The sequence below is a fragment of the Typopeltis vanoorti genome, chromosome 9 (genome assembly GCF_054136105.1).
Source record: "Typopeltis vanoorti isolate ZY-2024b chromosome 9, IOZ_Tvanoo_1.0, whole genome shotgun sequence".
NCBI lineage: Eukaryota > Metazoa > Arthropoda > Arachnida > Uropygi > Thelyphonidae > Typopeltis > Typopeltis vanoorti.
The window spans coordinates 117,452,617-117,465,205 of record NC_143557.1 but is presented as its reverse complement, the minus strand read 5'-3'; positions in this window follow the sequence as shown (position 1 = coordinate 117,465,205).

The window sequence follows — 12,589 nt, the reverse complement described above, 5'->3', positions numbered from 1 at the left end:
CATTATGGATCCATTAATTATGCATCGCTTCTTCCTTAGCAGATTTAATAAGGACGAATAAAAACGGGAATAATTTCCGCTTCAGAAACAAGCCAGCAAACTTTTTCTTTCGCCCAGAGATTTAAAATATTTACCTTTTTTTTTCCCCCAAATCTCACAACAGTTAATTGATGAAGAATGAAGATAATAAGGGGGGGGGGGAGAATAATAATCCTTCCTAGATATATAGCAAGCAGGATTTATACTTCAATTTTCTTCTTCATTTGGTTTAAAACAATCTGTTTTGTACAGAATTCTATACATAAAATCATTAAAATTTCGTTGCCTGATCTTTCACCATCTCGACCATTAACATTCTAATATATAAAAGATGGCATAAAATAAAATGAATTAACTGTGGTTTTCTTCTCACGATCCTGATGTTCACGCCTTGAAGTGGGTGGTGACGATTACATTAGAAATTTATTTATTTATTACGTATTAGCAATACGACCGATGAAGGTTGAGAGCCTACATCAGTTATCTTGGTTAGCCTAAGCATTAGACAGTTAATGTCGACATTGTCTTTACTGATATAGATTACGATTTTTAAGAAATATTAGTAGGAGAGATGCAGCAAAGAGGAATGCAATGAAAGAGGCATTTGGTTCAAATTAAACGATTCTACGATTTTTGTTTTCATGACGATATGCAAATCAGAATTTAATTTCAAAACTTGCAATGCTCTAATACTGAAAAAGAACGACTAAAATTTTAATTATGGAAATATTACATAATATATTATTCAACGATGTTGAAACGCATAGTGAAACAAATATGATAATAGAACATAATAAATTTAGTTTAATCCTTTATCCAAGTGTGAGCAAACAAAGTTTGCGCCTGAAAGTATCTTCAGGACTGGGGTAGGGTGGTACAACACCAGGTCAACTCGTTGCAAAGGTGGAGCAAGCTACCAACACTCCTGTCTCAGTATCTCCTATAATGCAAAACACATCTCCTTGCGGATATGTCTAATATTATGCATTAAGGGAAGAGCCACTACCAGACTAGTTTCGACCTTTATTGAGGTCTCTTCAGTGGGAGCCAGGCCCAAGCTGAGATACCAGGCAGAAGCATTCGCAGGTCATCTCTACCTATAATATTAAACATATCCGCAAGGAGATGTGTTTTGCATTATAGGAGATACTGAGACAGGAGTGTTGGTAGCTTGATCCACCTTTGCAACGAGTTGCCCTAGTGTTGTACCACCTTACCCCAGTCCTGAAGATACTTTCAGGCGCAAACTTTGTTTGCTCACACTTGGATAAAGGATTAAACTAAATTTATTATACTCTAACCAAGTGAAAAATAAACTTTCAACATGATAATAGAACATTGAGTGCACAGCAACGATTCGGGGAAGTACCTAAGCGTTGTGTGTGTGTGTGTGTGTGTGTGTGTGTGTGTGTGTGTGTGTGTCCCAAAGCTAAAACGAGAAGGAATAAACCACAAAAACGAAAATTTTATTTTTTTCATATAAAAAAAAATAATTAATTGAAGACTGGAAATAATATCAGCAGGAAATGCTTTGTGTTGTGTTTGTTTATCTTCATAATGCGAGTTGTTTTCAAAAACTTATAATTCTACTATTCAGCTGGCATTGTAGCGTCCATTGGAAATGCATATTGTCTTTTGCAAACAGCAATCTGTTGTCTCTGGCACTTCATACAACTGCTTCTTTGTCACTTTGCCAATTATTTCGCGCTGTCAATTTTTTTTTTAAACTTTTATATAATCAGTTTGTAATCTACTGCCTTAGTAATAAGAAAATAAATAAAAATTCAAAGTTGCAGCAATATTAATGTATTCCTTCATAAAATAAAGTAATTTGTTTAATAAAGACATTTTAAAAAGAATACATGGGAAAGTTCAACAGTTGAACTTTTTATGTTTTTTTTTTTTATTGTTGATTTTTTGTGTAACGATTGTAGTGACATCTTGTGGTAACAATGTACGGCACCGAGAAGGTTTTACAATAAGGATGTATTTATCTACATCAATTATGCATGATTAAAATATATTTCAAAATGGTTAATGTTAAAAATATAATCATTTGTATTAAGATGACATTATAGAAAATGTATCACTCAGAAATCACCCTTAAAAATGCGAGGGGAGGCTAATATCAATTAATTTGTCTATAGGCAAACAATTTTTGTCTTCCAGCGATGAGTCCTTGGAAGTGTGACGTAATAAGAACAATAATAATTATTATTAATAATGATACTTTTTGCGTTTATTTGAGCCTTAAGTTGCTCGCTAAATAATGGTTTAAGTTTACCATAGAATAAACTTTAGTTGATATCGTAAACGGACGATGCGAAACTGTAGACATCAGGGCATTTCAAGAGACGACGGGAAATCGTGATATATCACTACAGGGATTTCATCAAGACACATCTGCCAAAATTTAAAGCTAATTACTAGAACTAGAAGCACTTCACGCGTTACCATCAGATTTCATCTTCTGCACTATTCAGATATCCTTGAGATACAGAGAGTATTATGGAACTCTTGCATGTATGCAGAAGGTCCAAAAAAAGCTTTCATGTAACAGGTGGGATGGTGTAATAATTTCCATCTTTGCGTCAGTTGTTAAGTCAGGCTATGAGTAAAAACTCGTGAGAAAAAGAGAGAGATTAACGATACGTGAGTTTTATGGAGATAGTGCAGCATAGCGTCAGAGTTGGCATCACGCTTCTGTGCAAGTCGGACAAGCATTAAGAACGGCGCATATGACAAAAGTGAAGCATGTGACAGGCTTTTCACTTTTGCCAATCCACAACCATTACATAGGAACTGCCGTCAGAATGTATTTGAATTTACTTAATTCAGCCGATGAAACCATGATTTTATCTAATTATTAGCTTTTGGATCCTGTGAAACAGCATTTTTACATAATGAAATTAGAGTGACGGTGCATTGTCGGATGAATTTCACGCTCGGGGTGCGACCACTATTCCATGGAGGCGCAAAGTAGCTTTAAAAAAAAGGACGATTTTAAAATAGCAAAGCTGATTGGTTTCTCAAAAGTTAAGATATCTCGGGTGTTTAATCAGTGGAAAAATAACCGACATTGTTTGTCTAAGAGGCGTAACTGTGGTCCTTAGACAGTATCCAAGGAACGAGGTCGCCGTCGTCTGAGAAGGCTTTTGCGGACAAACAGAACTGCAACAATTGATCGAAGCATTTAATGAAGGCTGTTCCCGACCCAAATCTCACAGAACTATGTGCAGAGAATTGAAGAGGATTGGCACTAATTCAGTGGCCGGTCCATGTATAAATTCATGCCACAACATCAAGTTACAAAACCTATTGCACATTAGCAACCAAGAGTGAATTTTAAAAAATAAAAAATAAATAAATAAACAGAAGATTATTTTAAGATAACATTAAGACTCCTGTGGATCGGTTTAATAAGTGTTTGGAAAAACAAGAGAACTACGTTGAAAAATCTTTGACCTTTCTATATTTAAATAAAACATAAATTACCTCACTTTTAAGTTTACTTTTGTACATTCGGACGTTCTCCTGAAGCATCGGCAAAGAAGCAAAAGCAAATTCTACGAAAGGATAGATGGATTTCCTGTTCTTCACACACACACAGTCAGACAAATAACATTAAATCAAAGATATCAGCAAAGAACCGGATCCTTCTTATACATTGGGAAAATAGAGAAAAAGAATGTCACACGATAAGAACGATGTACTAGTTTGAGAGATCACCAAGAATTACATTCAAAACAAAGACGAAATAATTAAATAAAAATTTAGAACTCGATAAAAGAAAGTGAACCCCTTTTCGATCATTTATATTGACTAGGAATTCAAATCTGACAGAATGAAAAATAATACACTGCGTGGATAATCTTTCATTCCCGATGACAGATTTGCGATGACAGCGCCACAACACGAGAAGAATCACGATCGAATTCATTTCCGTTTTTATACTTAAAATTATTATTCTTTTTCTTTCCTTTTTTTTTTATTTAGTGTATTACTTCGCAAAAGTACTGCCATATAACTGAGGATACTTCTGTTTGTCTGCACAAGACTAAAATAAATGTTTGCTTTACACGGATGAAATTGATTTGTGAATCAAATCGACAAATCAGGCTTCAGAACACATCCAATTTACAACAAAAAAATACTAGTAAAAGTGGTGGGCAGTAGATGGCGTTGGTGTCGATTATGATAAAATAATAAAATGATGATGGTAGCGGCGCTGTTGGATTAAGTGGTGGAGACGGAGATTTCTAGAGTTAGTGCCTCTCTCGATGACTCTGGACTCCTTGGTGATGTCACGAAATAATAATAAAATAAAATAAAAATTCCATTATTTTTATTGGCCATGTGTCATTTTATAACATTAATATCTAATAAGGAATACTGAAAGCTGGTTATGCAAATTAAGGAATAAATTTCTCTATTATTTATTAAGGTAACTAAAGTAGCTGTCAAATGAAAGCAGGTTGAATAATTGCGTCCATTTTTCACGCATAATTAGCCCCATGAGGAGAACGTAAGCAGCTCTACTTGAATATCACTTAATTATTCAAAGTAACTGAGCAAAAGTTGTAAACAGAAAATGGAGTTCTTTGTTCCAAATTGCAAATAACATACGAGATCACGGAATAGCCCATCATTAGCAACTGATTTTGAGTAGAGTGCTCATAAAAATAAAAATAAAAATAAAATAAAAAAGGGACATTAGTTGTTTGAGGAGGGGGGATCAAGGGAAATGCTAATATGAAATTGAAAGTTGTAGTCTTTCTGATACTATATTCCCACCTCTTGCAAATTATTTGGCTTTAAGTGGACTCAAAATAACAATGGTGGATTCCTTTCAAATTCATTTAACAAGCTATTCTATTCGTGGTGAACATACCATTATGAGTCAGGGTAAGTGCTGTGTGTTTGCGTGCTTGTGTGCTATTCCTGACAGTTTATTATTCGTGTGTGTGTGTTATTTCCTAGTTTATTGTTGAAAATTCTAATCCCTATCATCGGCCAAAGTTCAAAGTTCATAAATTAAACTTATTTCCACCGTTTTATCTTGTTCAGCGAAGCCAATTACGCATTTTGAATAGGAACATCTTACACACGATCAATGGGTACAATTACCTAATGGAAATTAATTATGGCTGCGTAAAATGTAATTATAATAAATTAATCGATTATCTGTAATGTCAGTGTTTCTCAGGTGTCGCTGTATTCGCATTGTTTCATTGCAATCGAATGCAGTAGCAAATAACACATAATGAAATATGCATGTTTTATTGTTTGGATTAATAAAACTCATTTGTACTTTAGTAAGATTAACAAATGTCAAATCAGGGTTGTATAAAGAAAGAAAAACATTATGCTATATTGCTACCTTTCAAAATAATTTGATAAATGTGTCACCGTCTCTAGATACGAAGCATCGGAGTTTAGCTGAAGAGAGCGGTTCGTTTGGCGAGTGCTACGTTGACGTTCTAATATTGATTTTACAAGATTCAACTCTAATTAATGAAACTCTAGAGCAAAAACTGGACATCAATTATAAAAGCGCTGACATGTAACAATCTAGCATTACATTTATGTGTTTAGTTTACAAAATTACTTCTAGAAATACATCTTTCAGAATAATCAAACTTGGATAAATTTATATAATTATCTGTAAACACCTAAGTTTAGAAACTTGCACAGATTCTGGCCCCCTTATTGCGAATGCGTTATTTCTTAATATTAACATAAATTGTATATAAAAATGTAAAGTGTAAAATGCCAATAAAATATAAAAGAAAATTTTAAAAAATATATTTTAAAGATCGAATGAAGAAAGATCGGTACAGATTCGATTTTAGTCACCGATTAGAACTTTTTGCTAGAGTTCTTTTTTTCTACCGGTTCCCGTTAGTTCTCTAAAACAAGAAACTTGTTTTTAATTCGGCAACTCGTGAACATCGACGCAGTATTCCTACCAACAATAATACCTGTCATGGCTGCACTTGTCGGCCATACTCCCATCACCATAAATATACAAATCGTCTGTAGAAATGAATTTTAACTGCCTACCGATTTCCAAAAGTTAGGATTGAAGGAGTTCGTTTAATCAGATGGTAGTGAAATGAATTGAGAGATTTTTTATATGTAAATGAAAAGCGATTTTAGATAAGAAACCAATAATAATTAAGTTAATAATTATCAATATTCAATTAATAAATTGTTATTAAATAACAGATTGGATTAATAATAAATATTAGTCTTTATCAGGGACGACCCGTGCACAGGCACCGCGGAACTGCAGCACCCCCCAATTTTTCTCGATATATAAATATATTTATTAATTTATTTATATTTGCTTGTAATATTTAATTTTATCATCAACAATCCTATACAATTCTCTTATTTTGTATAAAAAAATAATCAAAATCCATCTTGTAACACTTAGGAGGGCGAAGGACGCTTGCAGCACTGTGTTTACCAGTGTCATATTGCTACGCGCGCAATAGTGAGTTGCGAGCTATTAGCGTAATGTGGCACTGTCCGTTGCGCAGTTCCACTGTTGTTTATATGCAGTTTGCGCCAGTAGTAAAGTGTTCGTAGTGCTTATCGTGTTTACTCCGTCTCTTTAAATATTTGGACATTACAATTAAAGACATAACATTTGTTATAGTTTTTTATTTAAAACATTATTGGGATTATTGACAATTATGACCTCAGAAATGCAACCTCAAGAAATAAGTTCTGTGATAGTAGTAACTGTAAGTGAAATACAAATTCTTTAATAGTCACACAAACATCAAGGAAAACGTTATTGACCTTTTCGCTCGAAACAAAACAGGAAGAATGGATTTTATTTTTAAGTAATTTTGAATTATACTAAACTGTATAATTTTATCGATAATAAACAATATTTTTTCATGTTTAATTTTTTTTTTTAATTTTTACCATAATTTTGATATTTTATCCAAACAGGTATACACTGTACTTACAGTGTGTGTGTATATTTCGAAAGTTGCAGCACCCCCACGATTTCAAGCCACGAGACGCCACTGGTCTTTATTGATTATTAATAACTATAATTGTTATTAATATAATAATAATTATAATACAACATATGATATAGCAATAGTTATGGGGTCAGGCACTATATTAATATAGTGTCTGACCCCAAAGTCGATCCAAGGGCCCAAACATTAACTCAATGTGATTGAGACCACTAGGTTAAATATTTTCCCATTTGTTTATCATTTTATGGCAGAAAATCTTATGAATCCTAAACCTAACAAGAAATTCTTCTTTGTGCTGATGGTGAATTAAAATAGGATCGGAATAAGGTATATATATTCAGAATAAATTCTCAAAATCATCGAACTTGATTAGCTTTTAAATTTTTATTAATTTGTTTGTTTACTTACTGTCAGTGGCATTCACAAAACGTTAGGAATGTATAGAATTTTAGGTATTTTAGATATTCAGGGGATCCAACTCTAAAAATCAACGTAGGACGTTTTTCAAACCATTTTAGATCTCTAACAAGAGCTCCATCTAAACACAGACGTTAACTTGGAATATATTAGTACCGTGTACGAGGTGGAAGGCTGGATAAAAAGAATAAACCGGTTAATATTAAATTTCAATGTCTGTGGTTTGCGCTTTTTTTAGAAAACAAATACCAAATATCTTCTTTGTTGTTCCAAAGAACGACAGGAAAGAAAGATGAATCGGTTGCTTGTGAGTCTGTTTAAGTGATCGTGAGTTGAAGTGTGAACCTGTTCTGACGTGCAGCAAGAGGTACGTCTGAATAAGTTTAGAGGACAATATGGAAAGTTATCAAGGGCGAATGCTGGTCTTGAAATTCACGCTTGCTCTTATCATTCAGGGAATGAAAGGTATGATTGAAGTCTGATTAGCGGAATAATAAATTACTGACCCTTTAAAACTATATACAGGTAACCCTCGTATAACGCGGATGTTAGGTTTCGCAGAAATGCCGCGTTATGTAAATCGCGTCATGCGAGTCTCAGATCACATAGAAAAAGTATTGTTATGCTCGAAATCGTTTTTTTTTTTTTTAAATTATATAAACAACAATGACATATCCAACAAAAAAAATATTTTTATTTAATTCAGGTAATTCATGTAAGTTAAGAAAACATATAAACTATGAAACAAATACATAGTATAAAAGTATACAAATTACAAATTGTACTTAAACTTCATTGCACATAATGCATAAATGTTTTAGGCAAAATAAAATAGTGCATATTTTAATCTTTCATAGCACGAGGATTTGAGGATTGGTTAATAAACACTGCTTTTGTCATGTAATCACCTGATGCATTACTACAAAACAGTAGCGTAATTCTATCTTTAGAATCTTTGAATCCAGGAGCTGATCTTTCATTTTTCGAAATATAGGTGCGTTTTTGCACTTTTTTCTAATATAACCCGGATTCACCCGCATTGAACACCTGGTCTGTACTATAAATGTTTATAAACTTTGAGAGTTTTTTTGTTTAATAAGATTTCCATCCATAGGAAATTTCTTTTGAGGTGCAATCTTCTATCGAAATCATTAGAGATTTTCCCATTAGAATATCGCGTACACGAGCAACGCGCTTTGCACATGTTCATTATGTTCATTTTGTTTGATTGTTGATTCATTTTAATTCAAAGTCCTTACAACAACTCCTGATTTTTCTCCATTTTTCAACCGATCCAAGATTTTGAATATTTTTCTTCGAGAGAAATTAATTTTGTTTTCAATGTTGGTTTTTCCTTTTCGTTGCCATTACTATAAAAATAATTTTTTACACAAAAAAGCAAGCATTACATATTGTATGTAACTGATCAGAAAATAAAGTGCTCAGCTTGAGATGAACACATTTATAATGTTTAATGCACTTTCCTGGCAGAAACGAGGACAATTTTCAACAATAAACGTTTCATACGGTAAACAATTGAGGTACATGCGTGCTAAAGGATATTTCCCCTAATATAAATTCGCTACTTATAATTACATGCGGGATACAGGCAGACACAAATTTAACGAAGATAAAATTTGAATTTTAAGTTGCGCGGTGAAAAACATATGAAAAGATAAAGGGTTTCTACAATTTGTAGACCGTGTTTTTATCGGAACCGTGTTGTATAAGTACCGCGTTATACGAGTGTTACCTGTATTTAGAAATTTATGTACATTTAATCATACAAATACAACATTTATTTTACAAATGATATTCTATCTTTTTCAGTTTAGCTACTTGAATACAAATTCTACCCTGCGGTTCTTTTTTATGAACTGGTCAATAACATCGTCATAAAAAGTTGGTTGTAACTTAATTTTCCCAAGCAACACACACACACTTGTAAAGGTTGGCTGAAGCTCACTGGCTAGAGGTACTGTGACGGCGTATGGCCCGTGTTTAAACAACAGGGTGAGATGACGTGAAGGGAGCGGAAATGGCTATGCGAGCGCATGAAACCACAGTGCTGAAGCGAGGACTTGGATGCCCCCACAACCGAGCAAGCCAAGGTAACTTGACAGTTGGCCTTCGATACACAACGCAAAGCTCAATTATTGCCGCGCTAGTTTAAAACGTCTTCTGTCTACAAAAATAAAAGCCTAAATGGAATGCTTATAAATGCATTCCATTCCTTTGTGATCATACAAGTAATCACAAAATACAGCTTCCAGCTGTATTTTGTGATGACTGTCCTTAAGGAAGTGCCCGTATTGAGGAGTAAGAGAAGTAAATATTCTAGGTCTGCGAATTCCAACCTTCCTGAATACACCTTCCAATATCAACATACTGTCCAACCACAGATGCGAGAGAGCCTTGGCTAGCACAGTGCCAAGAAGAGTCAGTTCACGTTCAAGGAGAGAAAGGAATAAAGCGATGTACGAATTCGTCACCAACACGCAAAATTACGTGCTTTATACGTAACCAACTGTTGTACAAGCAAAATAGTTACCAAAAGAAAAGCTAATTTTCCGATGTATTATAATAATAAGCACATCTTTGATTACTCTATTATTGGAATGGATTTGCCTTCTGCCGTTCGCAGAAGTGTCGAGGGGTCTTGCATCTGTAGTCGGACAGTACGTGAAGTCATCACTCCTATTTGATACCATGAAACTACTCAAAAATTATATTATGAGCCATTTATTGAACTCGAATTACAATATTTAAAAGTTTTTGTTTTTATCGAAGTAAAAATAAAGTTGCATATAAGTTCACACGTCAAAATAATAGTGAAGAATCACTTTTCCTTCACAAATGATCCTACTTGTAGATTTTTGTATTTGCAGTTTTAATATAAGTAGAAAGGATCTCCATCACAGGTGGAGAGGCAAGAACATCCGACATCAAATTTAGATAAGGAAGAGATGATGATGATGATGATGATGATGATGAGAGCAAGTAGGTTTATCCGATACTAAACTGAAGCCATCAGCAAGAATTCCAATGGAAAAAAAAATCAGTTTTTCTATAAGAAGACTCCTCACTCCTCGACACATCATTACAGTAGGTTGCCAGAAAGGTAAATTGGATTTGAAACCTGTAGATTGTACTCTTAACGTACTCTTAACGAGAATCGTGGGTGGGTTAAGGATTTCTTGTCATTTTGCTTATTAATCTTTGTATTTTTATTTCATTTTTAACTGATCCAAAAACCTTTTCTAGAGACCAAATAGGGAACTTTTTCAAACCACTTCAGGTTTCCAATAAGTGAGTGGCGTGGCGGTTTCGCACTGGGCAATGAAATTCATCTCCAACCTAAACGCAGTCACACACATCATGCCCACAGTGGAATTCGAACCTGCAGCCCGATGGTTGTAGAGTGGAGGAACTATCCACTTGGCCAACCAGGCCGATAATTTAATGGTCGAACAAACTTCAATATTTCCATGCAGTTAATAACTATTCAGAGGTTTCTGAGAAGTAGATATGCGATATTTCTAATATATTTACATGGAGAGAGAGAGAGAGAGAGAGAGAGAGAGAGAGAGAGAGAGAGAGAGAGATTCAAGTTTAGTATTGTTCCCCAAAGAGAAATCTGGTCTTTTGTTTAGAGATCTGTTAAGATTGGAAATGAGAGGGCACCTTTATGCGAGAGGGAAGACATGCGTGAGTTTCACTAACATTGAAATTAATAACATTATCACTATCCGATGAAGAATGTTTGGAAATCAGAATTTAAACTTAGTAAAAAAAAAACAAAAAAAAATTAACACCTTTTATGACCGTATAGGGAATATTAGCAATAGGCAGAATAGGCAAGGCCATTTTAGTCCTATCTAACTTTTGAAGACTGAGTAAGCAGTGCAGTCTCCACTGGTATCCAATCAGAGGTAGCTTGCCCAAGGCTATCACTAATTTAAGCAGCCCGCAATGAAAGGATGGCTCAACAAGTGCTGTCAGCTAATACAATATTTTAAATGTCTGAAATAGTGTGGGTTCTACGGTCGATTTTCTTGAGTTTACGAGACAAAAAAACCGTCTACCCGTGCCAGAGATCGAATAACTCGGAAACCAGTCTTAAAAAAAGGTTAGAAAAAGTTCCTCTAGACGGCGACTAGACTTGAACTTAAGCGTAGCGCTGAAGAGTGCAAAAACCATTTCTACTGAACTACACAGAATCCTTGGGTGTAAAAGTTGATACAGGAGAACCTCTATTTACGAACCTTCAAGATACGAACAATTCCAACTTATGAACATCACGAGAGCTAATAAACTGCGACACCGATTCATTTAACAAACAGAATTATGCGCTTACGAACATTTTACGATGAGTGAAGTTCACCAACACAGTAATAAGTTTAACTAAGGATCACAGATCTCTAGGACAGCAATGGAATTCCAATCGACAGGAAAAGCCGGTTGGAATTACAATATTTAAATATACTGTTGAAATTATTTCACTGTTATTGGGTAAAATAAATAACATGTTTAGTCTCTGGAGTATTGTTAGCAGGCGAAATCTTTCATGGGTGAAATTATCATAAAAAATTAGGAAAACGTTGAGAAAGATTATTATAGTCAGGACAGCAATAGAAAGTTAGAGGATTTGACAGTTTTCAAGCCAAATAAGATCAAAGAAAGGAGAATCTAAGTTGAATACTCTCTAAAAAAAATTAAATAAAATATATACAAATGGACAAATATCAATAGGATGGAATACCAGCATAGTAATACCTATATTTAAAAAAGGGGATAAAACAAAACCTGCTAATTACAGCGGTATTAGTTTATTGAATACATGCTACAAAATATAAAGCAGAATATTTAATGAAAAACTAAAAATATACAGTGAAAAAATATTATTAGAATGTCAAAATGATTTAGAAAAGGACACTCTGCAACGGATGCAGCTTTCTGTTTAAAATTACTTATAGAAAAAAGAAGAGAATTTAATTTAGAAACTCATCTTCTTTTTTTATAGATTACGAAAAGCATTTGACAAAGTAATAAGATATAGACTGTTTGATATATTACAAAGAATAAGTATACCTAATATATTACTACATGCAACATTGAAAAAAAAAATATAT